The following is a 17,993-nucleotide window of genomic DNA, read 5'->3' on the forward strand; positions in this document are numbered from 1 at the left end:
CTTAGGAAATAAAATGGAAAAATAAATAACATCAATGTACTGTGAGGTTTGCAAAACTAAACCAAACAGAAGTCTCAAAGCAAAGGTTGGGTTGGAGATGGTAGCTTGGCTGCCTTGTGTGTGAGTAATGTTTTCCATGCAACTTTGTCACTGAAATGTAACATGTTCCTTTTTTTAGTGTACCATAAACTATGCAGACTATGTCTTGTGGGTGAGCGGATATTACTGGAACAAACTTTACTTTTGGTGTATCAAAGGACTTGGAGCAGAGAGGCCAAGTCGTAAGTCAGTTGCTGAGGCTCAGTGGCAGCAGTAAATACGTTTGTTCCTATGAAAGTAAATACAGACAGGAATTCTGAATAAAAGATCCATACAGAGGGTGCTGTGCCAACAAACTGAGGCAAACTCTGGTTTCCTTTAGCATAGAGTGTATCTGGGTTCAGTGAAGGCATTCCAGACTTGCACCAGAACACGCTTTTATTCAACCTCATTAGCATAAAAGAAAACCAAACCATATTTTGGCTTTATTTTTGCCACATTGCTTCATAACTCAGAGACTGGCACAAGCATTTCAGCTGAAGCCTGGACCAAAATATTTTAAATGGTCAGAGCAGCAGTAAGTTCCAGCGTGAGAAGTTTGCTTCACTTCAAAACTTTGGGAGTTGTTTTATTACTTGTATGTTATTCCCATGAAGAGGCTGCTTTGACATACAAATTAGTGTTTCATGGAACCTTCTGTCTCAGGGCTGTGAGAGCTCTGCATGCTTTCCTTTGTGATGTGAAATACCACATGGGAATGAGATCTCATTTACACTCATGACTAAGTCTGACCAAGATCCCCTGAGTAATTTTGCTCCTCCTTCCTATTAAAACTTCAAAGGAGGATGGAGTTATATTTACATTTGTAAATTGATTCCATTATTCATTTTTGTTCATTATGATACCACGGCTGTCAACCAAGCCCCACGCAGCCGCTCGCTCACTCCCCCTCACCCAGAGGGATGGGGAGGAGAATCGGAAAGAAATGTAAAACTCCAGGGTTGAGATAAGAACAGTTTAATAGGTAAAGCAAAAGCCGCGCATGCAAGCAAAGCAGAACAAGGAATTCATTCGCTACTCCCCATGGGCAGGCAGGTGTTCAGCCACCCCCAGGACAGCAGGGCTCCATCGCATAACGGTTACTCGGGAAGACAAACGCCGTAATGCCAAATGTCCCCCCCTTCCTCCTTCTTCCCCCAGTTTATATACTCAGCGTGCCACCATACGGTATGGAATACCCCTTTGGCTAGCTTGGGTCACCCGTGCTGGCTGTGCCCCCTCCCAATTTCCTGTGCCCCCCCAGCCCTCTCGCTGGCAGGGCCCAAGAAGCTGGAAAGTCCTTGACTTAGTAAAACATCGCCCAGCAAGAACTGAAACCAGCAGTGTGTTACCAGCATCGTTCCCACATCGGAGCCAGAACACAGCACTGTGCTAGCTACTAAGGAGAAAACTGACTCTGTTCCAGCTGAAACCAGGACAATCCCATTCTTAGAATTTGTATGCAACAAGAAAAGAGGGTATTTCCCCATTCTAAATGGAGAGAAATAAAGATTGGAGTTTTATATATAAAGGAATATATTTAATTGCAGGAGCTCTATATTATAAAACATGCTTCGTAGTTGTGTTCAGCTCTTGTAAGAGTGCCAGGAAGGACAGAAGAGTGTGAAACTGCTTAAAGGATAGCTAGCTGGGAGTTCTCAGTCCTCTTCCTTTCTAGAGATCAGGCCAGCTAAGATGGAGCGAGGTGGAATCGGACTTGAGGATCCCATTGCTGCTGCAGTACTAGATTCTGAGCAGAGTGGTTGCGCTCTGAGCAGGATGTACTCCCTGCTCCAATGGGTGAGCAGAGTGTACATTCCTCTGCTGGGCTACTTTCCAGTAAGGATCCCCAGGAGGTGCTGGTGTCTTCTTTGGACTTCATGTCCACTTACGTTGTTATAAAGGCAGGCTCAACCCGGTTGTTATGATGTGACCTAGTGCTGAGGAAAAGTTTTGCTTTTCACATTTAGGGTGTGATGTTTTTTCATAAGCACAGTGAGGCTGGCAGTAGACTTAAGTCCCCTGAAGCCCCCTTTTCTCTGTGTCCCAGTGTAACTAGGAGGGGACATCTTTAGAGGTGGTCTCTAGTTGGTGCTTCTTGGAGATTTTAATTCTTATTTGTTGTTGTCTCTGATACTGGGTAATGCACAGTAAAACCCAGTATCAGCTGGGTATTGGTATCAGGAAAAGTTGTAAACCTGTTCCTGGATTGAGCTGCTCAGTGCACCCCGTAGGTTTCAGTGTCTGTGTTCTGTGTTAACTGCATGTCTGCTACAGCTATAGTATGTTGCTTTTGGTACTGACCTCGCTGTCTTACCTGTGATATTAAGCCACTGTAGGGTTGTCTGCTAAACTGCAGCATAAACCTGCATCTGCAGCCTTGATGCATTATCTGCCACGCATTGATTGTTCAGCAGATACCCTTTGTCTCCTAAAATAATCCCTCACTCAGTTAAAACCATATGCGTTCAGACATATTTTCTCTGCCTACTGCTTGTTCGGATAAGCAAATAATTTAAACTTTTTTTAAAAGCATCATTTACATATTTCTTTCTCAGAAGATGATTATATCTTGAAATGCATATATACATATTGGCTTTGTTACTAAGAAAATGTCTGTTTTGGTTTTGGAGCAGTTTAAAAAATTGCTGTACAAGGCTGAAGAAGAACCATTTGACAGTGAGGGCACAAACTGATTTTGCTTAAGTTTGCAAAATACCAAGTACTGCTTCCTTCAGAAGCTTCTGTCCTTCTGTTGGGAGGCTGAAGACAGATTACATGGAGGATGTGCCAGTTTGAAAATAGTGGTGATTGCGCTTGAATTTAAAATAAGGTATTTCGGCTGTCATTAATTATAGCAGCTGTACGATGCTTCATTGTTCTGATTTGCTATAGGTGAATGGGAGGATAGGTTTTGCCCAGAAAATGACACTGGATATTTTTTGGAACTTAGTTGTACTTTCTATGATTGTCTTTTAGAATAATTATAAGGTAATGTTCTGTGCAAACTGACATACTCAAATTCGCATGGGTCTGCAGTGAATTTTCTAATAAAACTGTGGAGGTTATTTTGACTTGTTAACATGCTGTCTGAGACACAGTATTTTTGCATTTCCCAACCTCAGTAAGAGGAAGCTTTCCTGGTAGATTGACCTTTCAGTGTGCAAAAATGGTGAGTAAAGCTCACAGTGGACTCCAGCTGGCAGGAGAATTCAGTTCAGTGAGGAGGCAGTTTTCACAAAAAGGCATGGAGAGTCCACAGATCATACAGAATCTTTTTCTTGTTCTTTTTAGAATCTTGTAGCCCCTGAAGTGTACAAAGTTGGAGATCCCATAGCTCCTCTAGGCACTGCATGTATCCTGGCCCATCGGGGTATGGGCAGTTGCCTTAAGCAGGGCTTTCCAGCTTTGTGGTGTTGCTTGGTTACCATCATTCCCACAACTCTCTAAAGCAAAGCAAATGTAAAAAACCCTGGTTTCTATTTATGGGCTAGGCTACTGTACAGATCCAAACAAAACAGAATTGTAAATCCTCTACAGCTTCTCTAATGATCATTTTTTCCCTCAAGTATTCCACTTGGCTACTCACAAAGGCTTTCTATTTTAGGTATGTTTGTTCAGTATATTGGGGTACTTCTAGGATTCTGCACAGACTCTGGAAGTTCAGAAGCTGGATTCCTGACTGGAACAAGGAAAAACAAATAATGGCTTGTGTTGTCGGGCAGTCTTGCTAACTTGAGCTGGGATATTGCTGCTTCAGATATACTTCATGTGCATCCTCAGTTCAGGGCAGGGCAAAGTGCGCAAAGCTTAGCTTGGAATGTGGTAGGGAATATTTTCTTTAGTAATGAAAATAATGGAGAACTCTCATAACCATTTGGCTGAGCATCTCATGTAATTTTGTGAATATTTCCGAATGTAGCTTCACAAGTCCTTTCGTGCCCTTGGAAGAATACTTTTGGCATGCAGGCTTATGTGTTTCGGGGAAAATTCTCATCTTAAATCAAATTAGCTAATCTTGGCGAAATATACAGACCCTCTGAGAACTTGAGTGTAGCATGGGTGCATAAGTTTCTTTTAATGAAGTTAATTCCCAAAAGAAGGCTTCTCAGGGAACATGAGTGAACACTGGTGAACAGAGAGCTCTCCATAAATCCACTAGGGTCACTAACAGTGTACCTAGAGTTGGTTACAGAAACCTGCTTGCTGTTTCTGAGAGTGCAGAAAGCTAAAATAAATGGAGGTATCTGTGAGTCAGCCAGAGGTTGAGGAAAAATAAACGTATCCAAGTAAAACATTCCCAGCTGTGGAAAAAACTATCCCCCATCTATCAAAAGCATGGAAAGTGTAGGTAGCAGACAGCAATTCTTGTAGGAAGTAGAACTTCTAAGCATTGCCTTGTGCTCATTGTCTGAGAGCTAGTGCATTAGTGGGGCCCACAACTCAGTCCTCTAACCATTTTGGGTTTCCAGTAGGTCCAGTTCTTCTGATGGTGGACTTGTAAGAGGGATTTCTCATCCAGTGAGGTACCATATGGCTCACGTGTGTCTGTGTTACAGGTCTGTTCCAGCTCTGTCAGTAGGAATTGGATTAGGCCCTTAAAGCTTTGAGAGAAGAACGTCAGCTGTCACTAAGTTAGGGGGAATAACAGGCTTAAATAATGGCAGATCACTGTTAGAATAAAGGTGCTTGCAGACTCTGCATGTGGACTTGTTTAAAAAAAAACGTGTCAATGAAGAGTCTGAGGCCCATGTTGGTACTCTAGCTCACACCAAAGTTCCCACAACCAGGGAGAGCTTCGTAGGCTAGAAGGACTGGATATTCCAGTCCTATAAGACACGTAGATCATAGTAAACACCAGAGTTGGTTGGTTTTTTTAAACCGTGCTATTTCATGCTGGCTGAAACTGAAGTGGTGCCAGTTGTATGTCTGATTGCAATGCTGGCTCTCTGCTATGAAAGCCTTAAAGGACAATTTTTCTCTTTGACAAGACCACACGGCATGTACATGTTTTCTTCCTCATTGCTGCTGCTGTTCATTTACTGTAATTCCCTCCTGTACCAGTGTTGAACATGGATTCTCTCCTTTGCCCTACTGTAGTATTACTATCCCACTTGTGTCACCAGGCAGAAATCTGGCATAGGATGAGAGGTGATCCAGTCCTGAAGCTTTTATTTAGTTTTTTCTCAATCCTAAAGTTAACAGATCCTTTTTGCTATAAAATCTTTGGCAAATATCAGATTGAGGATGGTTTCAGTCAGGGAGCTTATGCTGCTTTATAATCATATGCATCTTTTGTTGTAATAAGCAGTGCGTGTTGTAAATGTCAATATGAATTGTCCTCTGAAGGCTGGATTCCTGCTGAGTATGCTTAACACTGCATTCCCTGGCTGAAGTTAGAAACTGCAGTTCACAGAAAGGAACATCATGGTGTTGTAAAGGCAGGTAAAGATCAGCTTTGGAGGATGCTGTTATTAATTGGCTGAATATTGAGATGCAAAACAGGAACCTTGCGACTGTTGGTGTAGCAGTGACAGACAGGGAGCACCCCTTACTTTTACTACATTGGAGCTTACGTCTGTGTTAGGCGTAAGGTTGAGGCTAAATGTCTTAAGGCTTGGCTAAATGTTAAAGATACGGAGGTTTACTTTCCATGTGCTAAATAACTTCATTGGCAGGTAGGGAAATGTGATTGACTCAGTAGCTAGGCCAAAATAATAATAATAATAATAAAGTCCAAAAAAAAAGTGCCAAAACTCTCAATAAAGTCTCGCTTTTGTGTGCTTACCAGCAGACTCCAAATAGCCTTTGCACTTGGTCATGTCAGCGTTTGACAGAAGATTCCCTGCCTTCTCTCAGCTTGCTTCTTGCACTAGATGTTCTCAGTGGCTTCATCGGAGAAATATCTGTGCATGAAAACAAACCATAGTCCATTGTATCCTTGTGTTACCAGTATTCATCCCAACTTGACGTGCCTCTGGTTCCAGCAATAAACCTAGCTTTTAATTTTTGAAGAAAAAAACCCCCAAAACTCCCAAAACAACAACAACAAAAACCCTACAACCCCAGACAAAACTATTCTTAACATTAAATGTAGAAGTGACAGGTAGAGTCATTAAGAGTTAAACGTGAGCATTGGACCCTGCAAGCTAGCAGAACTGTAGGCAGCAGTGGAAGACTTCAGAAGTCTTTTGTTGAGCTTGTGAATACATAGGGTTGAGTTCAGTTTAATGCTCAGCCCTGCAATATTTCTCTGCTTGTATACAGGCTACTGCAGGCAGGATCTCATGGGTTCTGCTTAAATTTGGAGTTGTGTTGGAGATAGCTGGGTTTTACATTGGGGTTTTGATTTGAGACTAGGGGGATTTATTTTACTGCTGGCTCCCACAAAGGTAAGAGCCGATTTAGACACAGTCAAATAACTTTCAGTTAATTTCAGTGCTAATCTTTGTTGCTGGGCTATACTTAAACACAGTCCAAAATACAGTTTTAGGATACATACTCGGGAACAGAGGGATTGAAGGGTATGTTTACCGTCAGGATCCAGAAGGCTTATAGGTCTACAGTGGAATTAGCAGAGTGCAGTGTTTAGGTTTTTGAGCCCTTCTGCATGACAGATATATTGTGGAACCTCAGGTTTAAGGTTGGGGATGGGGCTAGGCATCAGAAGAGAATTGGTCAAAGAGTTTGCTTTACTCTTTGAAAGAGTAAAGAAGATTCACATAGGATGAGGACTCCTGTCCAGTGTTCTACAGCTCATGGTATGCTTTGATTCTTCATTAAGGCCTTGTCCTGGTCTAACCCCGGTCACAGCCAAGCCCCACGCAGCCGCTCGCTCATCCCCCCTTGGTGGGGCAGGGGAGAGGATCGGAGGGGTCAGAGCGAGGGAACTCCTGGGCTGAGATGAAGACAGTTTAACAGGTAAAGCGAAAGCCGCGCGCGCCAGCAAAGCAAAACGCGGAATTCGTTGCCCACTCCCCACGGGCAGGCAGGTGCTCAGCCATCCCCAGCACAGCAGGGCTCCGTCACGCCCGTGGCTTGGGAAGACAAACGCCGTCACTCGGAGCGTCCCCCCTTCCTCCTCCTTCCCCCAGCTCCTGTGCTGAGCATGGCGTTCTGTGGTCTGGAATATCCCTTTGGCCAGTTGGGGCCAGCTGTCCTGGCAGTGTCCGCCCACCCCCTGACTAACTCCCTGTGCCCCCGCACCCCCCCAACTAACTCCCTGTGCCCCCCAGCCCTCTCGCTGGCAGGGCCTGAGAAGCTGAGGAGCCCTTGGCTTAGTGTAAACATCGCCCAGCAACAACTGAAACCAGCAGTGTGTTACCAGCATTCTCACACCAAATCCAAACGCAGCAGGGCAGCAGCTGAGAAGAAAATTAACTCTATCCCAGCCAAAACCAGAACAGGCCCATATCTCTATGAATAGCTGTTGTGATCTGGATTTAATCTTAGTATGTGGTTCTGGTGCATGTATGCATTGTGTGTCATTAATACTAGGATTAGGGAACTGTTAAAAAGATCAGAGTTCAAGATGGGGAGGGATTTAAGTGCTTGGTTTATTTGTATGTTCTCCAAGGCTGTAGAGCTGTGATGAGCACTGATTCCTGCTGCTTTTTTTGGCTTACGTTAGTTTTGGTGTGGTTGTTTGTCACTGAGCTCTGTTTGATGTGAGGTTTGATGATGTGCTATCTGAAGCCCTGCTTCTTTTCTCTTTGTACCCTGCAGTGGGGGACAATGGGTTGAAGGTTCCAAGAGGGTGTTTCATGTCATCTCCACACACATGGCCTTCATTGGCCATAGATCTACCACAGAGGGTTACGGGCCACTGTTTTTAAAGTCTATACTACCTGCAGAGTCACAGCGTGCTTTCCTATTTCAGGGTCTTTTTTGTTTGAAAGTAAAAATCACTTTTAAGAATTGACCTTTCATTATGATGTGAAATTACCTTAAACATTTGTGGACAGTAAGCAACAGTATTCTTTGATAATACAGAAATGAAAAACACTTCCTTTTAAGTGTTGTACCTTCACTCTTAATTTCCTTTCTCCTCCCTTGGGTCACTGTTTCCTGCATAATGTTTTCTTTGATATGCCATGGACCATTGACTAAGGACAAAATGTTGAGTTAGGAAGGTAATCAAATTATGGAGAGATGTCCCATAAGAATCTACTTATATTTTTTTCAAGGTATTACATCTCATTTGATCAGACTTGACAGAAGTGGTATCGTTTGGAAAGAAGAAACCTTTACAACATCCAATAAAACTTTTTTCTTTCCTTTACATATGGTACATAGCTGTCTTGGTTATCTGCTTTTTTACTTTACAGTGATGCAAACCAAAAACTTTTTACTTTTTTGCTTGTGTTCCTTTGTCTTTTAAAATAGCCTTTAATAGTAGTAGCCCTTAAAGTACAAGAATTACAATTTGAACTTTAATAATTTCATACCAGTGACTGCATTTCATACCTGAGACCACATCGAGGTATGGGATTCTGAGATTACTTGTCACTTTGGTCTTCAATATTTCATGAAGTTCAAAAGGGCAAGGATTGTCAAAAGAACTCACTGAGCAGGGGAAAGAAAAAATTAAGTTGTAAAAGTCTTACCATTTGATTCTTCAGATTTTAATTTTCCACTGAAGTTGAAGAGGAATCTCCCCCACAACTCGGGTTGAAGGTGATCAAAACTGGGGTTTAGCAGGTGGCATGTTACACAGGAGAAAAGCAGAATCACTAGGATGCCTCAGTACAATAATGTGCATGATCTGATTTGTTCTGTTTAAATCCTAAAACCACCACCTACAGAAAATGCACTATCACAAATGTTGCTGTCTTTCTTGGTCTCAGTTCAGGTGCTCGCTAGACAAAAGGGATGTGCAGTAGCTCCCTCACTCTCATCCCTTGCTTGTGTCTCCTTGAAGGGAGCAAATAGCCAAGTTGTGCCCTTGCTTGCACAGAAGAACAGAATACTGGTAGGACCGTAGCGCAGGCCTGTTCCTGAACTCTTGGTTAGAGCATTATGCCCAAAGGCAAGGAAGTGGGTGCGCTTCCCTCACTGGGTTTCTGGCCCCTCTATTCATCTTGCAGATCTGTGCCTGTTATGTCGATTCCAACACCCAGAAATGCTCTTTAACACTGTGACATGTATAAGTAATTGTATTTCTTCATTGAAGCATCACATTTTACATTGCTTCAGTCTTTTGATTTTGAACATAACTGTGACTCAGCAAGCCATGCAGAAGCGTGTTCAGATTGCAATGGACTTTGGGACCTAATCTGTGAGAGCCTTTGTTTTGGGAGCCTTTGCTAGGTGAAGTGCTTCAGGGAAAATCTGGCAGGTTCAGATGCAGAAGCGTTTAAGAGCTTTCTGCTTTGCTTTAAAATAAAACCTGTGACTCTGACAGGGCTTTTGCACTTCAGAACTTCACTTTGGCTTTGGCAAAATCTGTAGTTTCAAGGGTAAGATGGATGAAATGGGGCAGCAGTCACGCACTTCTAGTCTATTACAGTGTGAGTATTTTGTAATGCAGAAGGAAAAGTAAGTCTGCAAAGACAGTGAAGTCATAGTGGCTTGGTGGAGGCTGGTTTCAGCAGTCAGGATGTTCAGAAATGTCACATTGTACTTCTAGGGTTAGCTGAGGGACTGCTGAACAGATCTTACTCCAAGGCAAACAGGGACCAGCATGTAACTCACTTAAGTAGCAACTAGAAAGGGTTAATTCCTGTCTGGCATGCGTGGTTAAATCGTAGACCAGTTCATGACTGCCTTCTCCTTGCAACTACAGAAGAGAGTGCAAAACTTAACTATTTCTGGTTTTGTTCCCTCCTGTTAATGAAATTGGGAAATCAGTCTCCATTCATCTGTCTATGGGCATAAACAGGCACTCAGCTATCCATGTGGTTGTATGTCTTCAACTTTGGGGATAATTCCCCTGAAATTTATAGGCACGTCAGCAAAGGCCTTGTATTGTGGGCAGAGTGCTGGTGTCACTCTTTGGGCTTGCCTCTGTTTCAGCTGAGTTGGTATTCTTGAGATAATAATGTTGCTTGTTGGAGAATGACCACACTGAAACTGTGCTGGTGTGGCTCAGGGGGATTTGTTTAGTAACTGGTGACTTACTGTAACTTGCACCTATGGCCCTCTTGCATTAATGGATAGAACGGTTTGCATCACTTAGGTTTATCTTTCTGCACATTGCGATGTGCTGGCTGGTTTGAGTTTAAAATACATGTTGGTTTTAAAAATGGGTTTGTTATAGCTGGAAGAATTGTATGTGTGGTCAGGAATGGTGCTAACAACAAGGTTTAGGTAATTGCCTAAGCTTGCATGGCAGTGAAGGTAAGTCCTGTAAAAACTGGTAAGAGCATCTGTCAGCACCCCCCATGTGTTGAGCAGGGTAAGTAAGGGAATGAGGGGTGTTTTTTCGCAAAAGTCTCCTGTAAGGAGAAAGCAGTATAGTAAATCAAGAGTAAATTAACTAATCATGTTCTAACTTACAGCTGTTTTTTGCGGGAGATACAGTCTTTTGGAGAAGATAGAAAAACAAGAACAGAAACTGGAGTCATTCACGGTGGTAAGATACCTTTTATGTCTCTCCTTGCTAACCATTGTGACTGGGTAAGTTCAGAAACTTGTAGGTTACGCTTTCAGCCTATACTTTACAAGTGAGTTCATCAGGTTTCTTGAGCTTATCCTGCTAAAGCTGATCATAGTGACACATACCACAATGATCACAGGGGAAGGAAGGGGGGAAAAAAAAAAAAAAGACAAATGTAACAATTGGCAAAATGGTACTTTATAAATTCCTTACTATGTAGCTTTGACTTTTTACAAAAACACAGGTTGGTGGGTAAGTAAGCCTACTTTCACATGGCACGTGTATATGACAGATAACAAATAGGAAGGTACTTCATTTATAGGTCTGTCAGTGCAGGAACAAGAAGCCAGGAACTTTAGGGGCTGCTTTCACCAGGACAGTGCAGCCTGTTTGAACATCTCTGAAGCTGTTTGGTTCCTGTTTTGTCTACAGTCTTATCTTTCACTACTCCAGATTAATTTCTTCCCTTCATCTACTTTCTTTGTCATTCAAGTTGGTAATGTCATCTTACATTGTCCTACTGCTTCTTCTCATCTGTTTTTTTAGTAGTTTGAACCACTATATTGTGGTTTGCAACTGAAAGTTCTGCTGAACCGGTGTTCTGAAATCATCTCACACTATATAGTCCAAGGTGATGTTCAGAGGATGGTGGGAAAGGGCAGCTTCATAGTGAAAAAAAATAAATAAAATATTAGCTAAAACTAGAGACTACAGAACTGGGAAATGGGGTCTCTGCAGTTGCCTCAGTTCAGAGGTGTGTGAACCTGGTGGTTTTTGTCACTTGTTTTGAAGAAAATACTTGTTTAAATATATCAAATAATTCCTTGTGCTGTTGTGTCTGACAGTAGGCTGTTTCTTTCTGTCCAGCATGTTATGAAATCATAAACTCAGTCTGTTCTAAGCATAAGAAGTGCGCTAATAACCCTGTCATTGTGTGTAATTCTAACAGGGATGACAGTTTTTTAAAAATGTCTTAAGGTTCTCCAGTTTACTTGCAGTTTAGGAGGTCTGGACTGTGTTCCCTATGAATAGCTTGCTGAGAAATCTTCAATGAATCACTTAATGCCTCAAATGGAAATCTCTAAAATGAGATAATACTTCTGCACTTGAACATGGGTGTCGGGACAATAACTAGATTATGTATTGAGGCTTGTGAAATGCTCAGGGTCATTTGCGTGTTATTTTGCTGCCCACGCCCCATTTCTTTAGTGGAGGGCTGTTACGCTTTTTCTTAAGGATTTTCTTTTTGCTTGTAACTTGTTTTACAGAGTTGCTGTATGGCAAAATTCCAAAGCTTTTGGTGGTGGGGAGGGCTTACAAGGAGCAGCTGAACAAAATCAATCTGTTACTTGATAGTTTAGCATGCTAAACTCAGTAGTGATGAGCTGTGTGACTTAAAGGAAAGAAGAAAAAAAAATATGGATGCCCAGAGTGGTTCTTGCACATCTGCTGATCTCAAGTGTGGCCAAATACATGATGAAATATGACTTGTCTGGCTACAAGCTCTTATTTACTACAACTAAGCGAATTATTGGGTCAGTTCCTGACCAGACCTTGAGCTGTCAGAAGCAGATGGCCTGCCTGGAGAGCAAGATACCTTGGAAGCACCTCCACCCTTGTCAGCAATGTTACACAGACAGGGATTTCTCAGAAGAGCAGTGCTGGCATTCAGTGATTTCAGGGAAAAGGTGGTAGGTTTTCAGCTATACTTGCTCTTCCACATCAGAATGTCTTGTGTACACTAGTCTGGAATGGGTTTTCTGTATGACTTGCTGTGGTGGGTTTACCTGGCCCAGCAGCCAGGCACCCACACAGCTGCTCGCTCGCTCCCCTCACCAGCTCCCCGCAGCAGGGGGAAAACAGGAAGGGCAGAATGAAGAGAAGTCATGAGTTTTGACAGAAGAACAGTTTACTGGGAGAAGAAAAGGCAGGGCCCAGGAGAGAAAAAAAAGAGCGAAGCAAAGGAGATGGCACACCACCTCCCACAGGCAAACCGATGCTCAGCCAGTCTCCAAACCGCCACCCTGGCAACAAAAAACGTCGTCTCTGTCTTCCTCTAGCCCAGTGTTTATTGCTGAGCGTGAGCGTACGTGGCATGGAATATCCCTTGGCCCGCCTGGGTCAGGTCTCCCAGCTGTGCCCCCCCCAGCCTCTCGCCCCCCCTCGGCCACCGGGCTGCGGGTGCAGTGGGAAGCAGGCAGCCTTGGCACTGTGCAGGTGCCGTGCAGCAGCAGCCAAAACACCCGCCTGTTATCAGCGCTGCAGTTGCCACAGATCTGAAACACAGCACCGTATGTGCTGCCATCCCAGCCAGACCCAGTACGTTTGCTTACTTCTTAATGTTGTACTAAAAAAAGAATTTTTAGGACAACAAAATCCCTTTGTAAGGTCTTAAGAATGGCATTGTCTTGATTGAAAATGTTTTCTTTTATGTGCAGATGTGATGTCTTCATTATCAGTTCATGTCTTCAGTAACATGGGCACATCTGAAGCAGTTCCAAAAGACCCTATGTATGTGCTGTAGCTCATTTTTCTCTGATAAATGTCTCAAAACATTTCTTTCATGGAATTCAGTAGCGCTTAAGTGCTTTTCTGACTAGGGGCTGCATGTTCAAGCTGACTGTCCTACAAGACCAATTCTGAAGAAAGGTCTGATGTTCACACTGGGCAGATTATCTCAAAATGGGTAGTTCTGTAATTACCTGTAGATACATCTTGTTACTCCCTGTATAAATACGTAGTTTTGTCCTTAAAATGCTCAGCTCTGCAAGTCTTCTGAGACAGAATTGCCTGGATTTATCATGAGACTGGACAGATAAAATGCTTTCAAAATTAAAACACGAAGAATTAAAATTATGTGATTACCCTAGGAAATTGAAAAATAAAAAGAAAATATCTGAAGTAGGAATGAAATTTTAGTTCACTTCTGGAAAAAAAAAGTTAGTGCATTACTTTAGTGTCCCTGTTCCCTCCTCTTCCCTGCAGTGCGTTATCATTGATCATATATACTTTCAATGAAAAATAACTGGCAGCTGAGTGACACAAAGAGCTCAAAAAATAATTTGGATTAGATTTCACTGATCATTTTGATCAATATCGAAGTCTGAAATGAAGGCAGGTTGAGCTTTCACAGAATTTCCTGCGGAGATAATCAAGGTTAAAGGAGACTCTTGAGTTCTTGAAGAGATTCTTTAAAATGTTTAGGATGTTCTGACTGCTCTGTTACTGTTGGCCCTTCTTTATTCCACTTCTGTTAACATGAAGATGGATGAGTATTTGTTCCTGGTGGTGAAAAGCATCACAAAGGCTTTGGTGAATGTGTAGCAGTGGGATCGGTCTGAATGTAAGAGTTTGAGATGGCCATCTTCAAACCTTTTACTGTGTTTGTCAGTTGATGCTATCCAGTTCCATGAAGAGAGAGGACTTGGGGTCTGGTTGTTCACATGGTAAGCACAGCAAAACTGAAACTTCAGTGTCTTCATAAAAGACACTGAATGCAATTTCTCATGGCTTTTCAATACTGAAGCACTACTTTGAATGATGGGGAAGAGCGAATGTATTAATAAAAAAGCAACCTAAAGTGAAGGCAGGACGGAATTGCCTCCCTCCAGTATGTTCTGAAATGGTTCGTGCTGTAAAGGTTCATGGTCCGAGCAAGTTTTTCTTTACCAGCGATAGCTTGTGCTTTTGTTCTTTGTGGAGTGTGCACTTGGAGTAGGTTGGAGCAATTCAGATATCTTTATCCTTAGCAGCAAACGAACAAACACCTTCTCCGAGGGCAGTAGGATGGAGTGTATGTTCTGCTAGAATGGAGGGCCAAGGCAGTAATTTGCGCCCAGTCCAAAAGCAGGGTATATTTGGGGAAAAAACAATGAAAGTGCTCTTGTATTTTGTCTTCCAACTACACAGTTCGGGCAGTTTAAAAAGACCCAAAGCATTCCCTGTGTGCTGTGCTCTGATTGTGAGCAAGGTGGCTAGACTGTCTGGTTTCAGTTAATGAGTGGAACCCCTGAAAAAATAATGATGGATAATGTTCAGCTCTTGGAACAACTTATCAGTGTCAATATTGTTGAGAACTTTGCATATTGAAGGAAGACAGCCAGTTGAGCTCAATCTCACCCTGTGTAAATTGCTTCTCATATATGGGTCTCTTCCCTGCTCCCTGCACCCACCCTCCCTACCCCCACCCCCATTTGTTGGAGAGGACAGTCCAAATATTGAACAACTGTAGAGCTAGCTCTCTTCAGCCAAAATCCTTGCTTCTGTGGATGTCAGTGATAGAGCTTTTGTTAACCACAGATTCTCGTTGCAGCTCACATCCGTTACCTGCAGACCCAGCCCTGTGTGTGCGGTATGTGGTGAAATTGGAGATGTGAATTAGTGGCAGTTCTGACTGCATGGTTTTGTCTGCAATAAGAAATTGGTATGAGTGGTTGCCAGAACTGCTCTTTGTGTGTGAAGATAACAATTTTGTGTGTGGTTTCATGAAAATATAGTCAGACGCTTAAAAAAAGACTGGCTGCTCAGGGATCACCTTTGCCTTTGCTTGGCGTGGCTCTGGAGGAGTGAAGGAAAGGCATGACGGATGCAGGACCTTAGGGACAGTAAATACTGTGGTCAGCTCTTCTGTCACTGCACAGTCCACAGCAACTTCCTGTTTGGTAAGTTGAACTTTGCTCATCCCAAGTTTTGCTGTGATTTGGGCTCTCTGGGGAAGGATAACTGGCTCACAGGGAATTAAATTAGGTTTTTTGGAGAAGCTTTGTTCAGCAGATGTGTGAGAAGTTTCAGTTACAATGAGGTAACTCCACCTACCCCAACAAAACCCTTGTTTGATTGGAAAATTGCTAGCCAGCACGGTTTATTCTCTGCCAGTTCTTAATGCATACAGGATGGTTAGAGCAAATTAAGATACTGAGAATTTGGCTTGCTTACTGTGGTAACTGTTAACTGGCACCGTTCCTTCGATAGTGCGTGCATGCAATATATAGGGATTTGTAAGTGCTATTGTAATGTTGCTACCTAACAGCAGTGGGAAGAGAGATTTAGCAGTTGGGACAATTTTAAAGTTCCCATAAAAACATGCTTTTCTGTGTACTTGTGGGCTGACCCTGGCTGGATGCCAGGTGCCCGCTCTGTCACTGCCCTCATCAGGGGGAGACAAAACACAGTGAAAGGCTCATGGGTGAAGATGAGGATGAGGAGGTCACCCAGCAATTAGCATCACAGGCAAAGCAGACTCAGCTTGGTGAAATTGGCTTAATTTATTACCAATCAAATCGGAGTAGGATAATGACAAATAAACACTAGATTTTAAAACACCTTCCTCCCGTCTCCCCCTTCTTCCCAGGCTTCACTTTGTTCCCGATCTTCTCTACCTCCTCCCGCTGGGTGGCACAGGGGGATGGGGAACGGGGGCTGTGGTCAGCTCCTCACACGGTGTCTCAGTCGCTCCTTCCTCCTCAGTGGGAGGACTCCTCGCACTCTCCCCCGGCTCCAGCGTGGGATCCCTCCCACGGGACACAGTCCTCCATGAACTGCTCCGATGTGAGCCCTCCCCGTGGGCTACAGTTCTTCACTAACTGCTCCAGCGTGGGTCCCTTCCACGGGGCCACAGGCCCTGCCAGGAGCCGGCTCCAGCGACCTCCTTTGGGCATCCCCCTGCTCCGATGTGGGGTCCTCCACCGGCTGCGGGTGGGGATCTGCTCCACTTGTAACCTCCATGGGCTGCGGGGCACAGTATGCCTTGCCATGGTCTTCACCATGGGCTGCCAGGGAATCTCTGGTCCAGTGCCTGGAGCCCCTCCTTACCCTCCTTCTGCACTGGCCTGGGGGTCTGCAGGGCTGTTCCTCTCACATATTCTCACTCCTCTCTCCCAGCTGCAATTGCTGTTGCTCAGCTTTTTTCCCCCTTCTTAAATTATCCCAAAGGTGCTGCCACCGTTGCTGATGAGCTCGGCCTGGGCCAGTGGCAGGTCCATCTTGGAGCCAGCTGGCATTGGCTCTGTTGGACATGGGGGAAGCTTCTGGCAGCTTCTCATGGAAGTCACCCCTGTAGCTGCCCAGCTGCCAAATCCTTGCCATGCAAACCCAATACAGCACTTAATCTGAAACACATAGGTATCCGTGCTTGCTCAAGAAAAGTGGGTATGGCGTCCTTTAGGACACTGACAATTTCAACAGGTAGAGCCTTGCTGGTAACTGCAAATGAGATCTTAATTTGATGCTCTTGAACACTAGGTTCCATGGAGCGGATGGTATGTTACTTTATCCTACAAAGCTGTGTTAAATATCCCTTTGCAGAAATTCCAGACAGGTGCAAAGTAAAGGTCTGTCGTGTGCTGTAGTTTTTATCAGTTCATGGATTCTGGGATGCCAAAGGTTGCCTCTAGTGAACAGGCAAAAAGAGATGAGCTGAGAAATGCTCGAGTATATATATGTGCTGCACAGTGTAACTGATTATACCTGTTTCTGAGAAAAGTACCTTCAAAATAAAGCATACATGTATTTTTTTCAAAATGTTCCTCAACAGTTGAACAAAATACCTGATTTTTATTCTGTTGATAAAATTACTCTATGTGCTGTCCACATGTTGTGTTCATTTCCATGGCTAGTCAGACAGCTTGCTTTATCAGGGTTCCCCTTGTCAAGTAAAGAAATCTGTAGTTTTTTTAAAAAGCCCCTTATATGCCTGGCTAAACAAGGACCTCAGTTTGTGCATGTCAGCCAAAACTTCATATGCTATTGATCTTCAGAAGCAGCAAAGTTCTCTGGCATTTGCTCTTGACTGTTGGGGTGGGCGTGGGAGGGGAGGCTGCTTGAGGTGCCTTTCCATATTTTTAGCAGTACTCAATCTGCACTGATTGACTGTACTTTTACAATTAATTTTGATGTACCTGGGTAGCGTGGGTTTCAGCTGAGAAGAATAACCTGTTTCTTGGGGTTTTTTTCCTCTAAAAAAAGTGCATTTCTAAGTCCAGTAAATACTGTAACAGCCACTTATTTTAAAGTGTAATAGCAATTGGGCTGAAGGACTGTATGAACAATAAGTAATTACAGGTAAGTTATTCATATGCTTTTGTTGTTGTTTCCAAGAATACCTTTTGTTGACATAGAAAATCAACATTTTCCATGGGGGAGGAGAGGAAGGCTAGCGTTTGTTGTATATCTGGGAATACCAAAATGTCAGTGGTATTGCTTCTAGTGTAGTGTGTGACTCTGTGGGTACTGTTAGCATGGGAGTACCGCTGGGCCTGTGTCTGTTTATAGTGGGTATACATTAGGTCATTTTAATAGAGGAACTTGTAAGCATTTTTTA

The 17,993-nt window shown here is 43.3% G+C and overlaps 1 protein-coding gene across 8 annotated transcripts in view; it reads left to right on the top strand.

Moving 5' to 3' along the window:
• The window catches only part of SPATS2L (spermatogenesis associated serine rich 2 like), an 85,686-nt gene that overhangs the window by 11,888 nt on the left and 55,805 nt on the right, over positions 1–17,993 (top strand). For 6 of the 8 annotated variants that reach the window (XM_037398887.1, XM_037398888.1, XM_037398893.1 and 3 more), the window contains exon 2: positions 10,578–10,651. The exons of the other annotated variants lie outside the window; for them this stretch is intronic. The gene's annotated coding sequence lies outside the window, so the exon portion shown is untranslated. The remainder of the gene's footprint in view (positions 1–10,577; positions 10,652–17,993) is intronic. 8 annotated transcript variants of the gene reach the window in all.

This window comes from Falco rusticolus, chromosome 8 (genome assembly GCF_015220075.1).
Source record: "Falco rusticolus isolate bFalRus1 chromosome 8, bFalRus1.pri, whole genome shotgun sequence".
Lineage (NCBI taxonomy): Eukaryota > Metazoa > Chordata > Aves > Falconiformes > Falconidae > Falco > Falco rusticolus.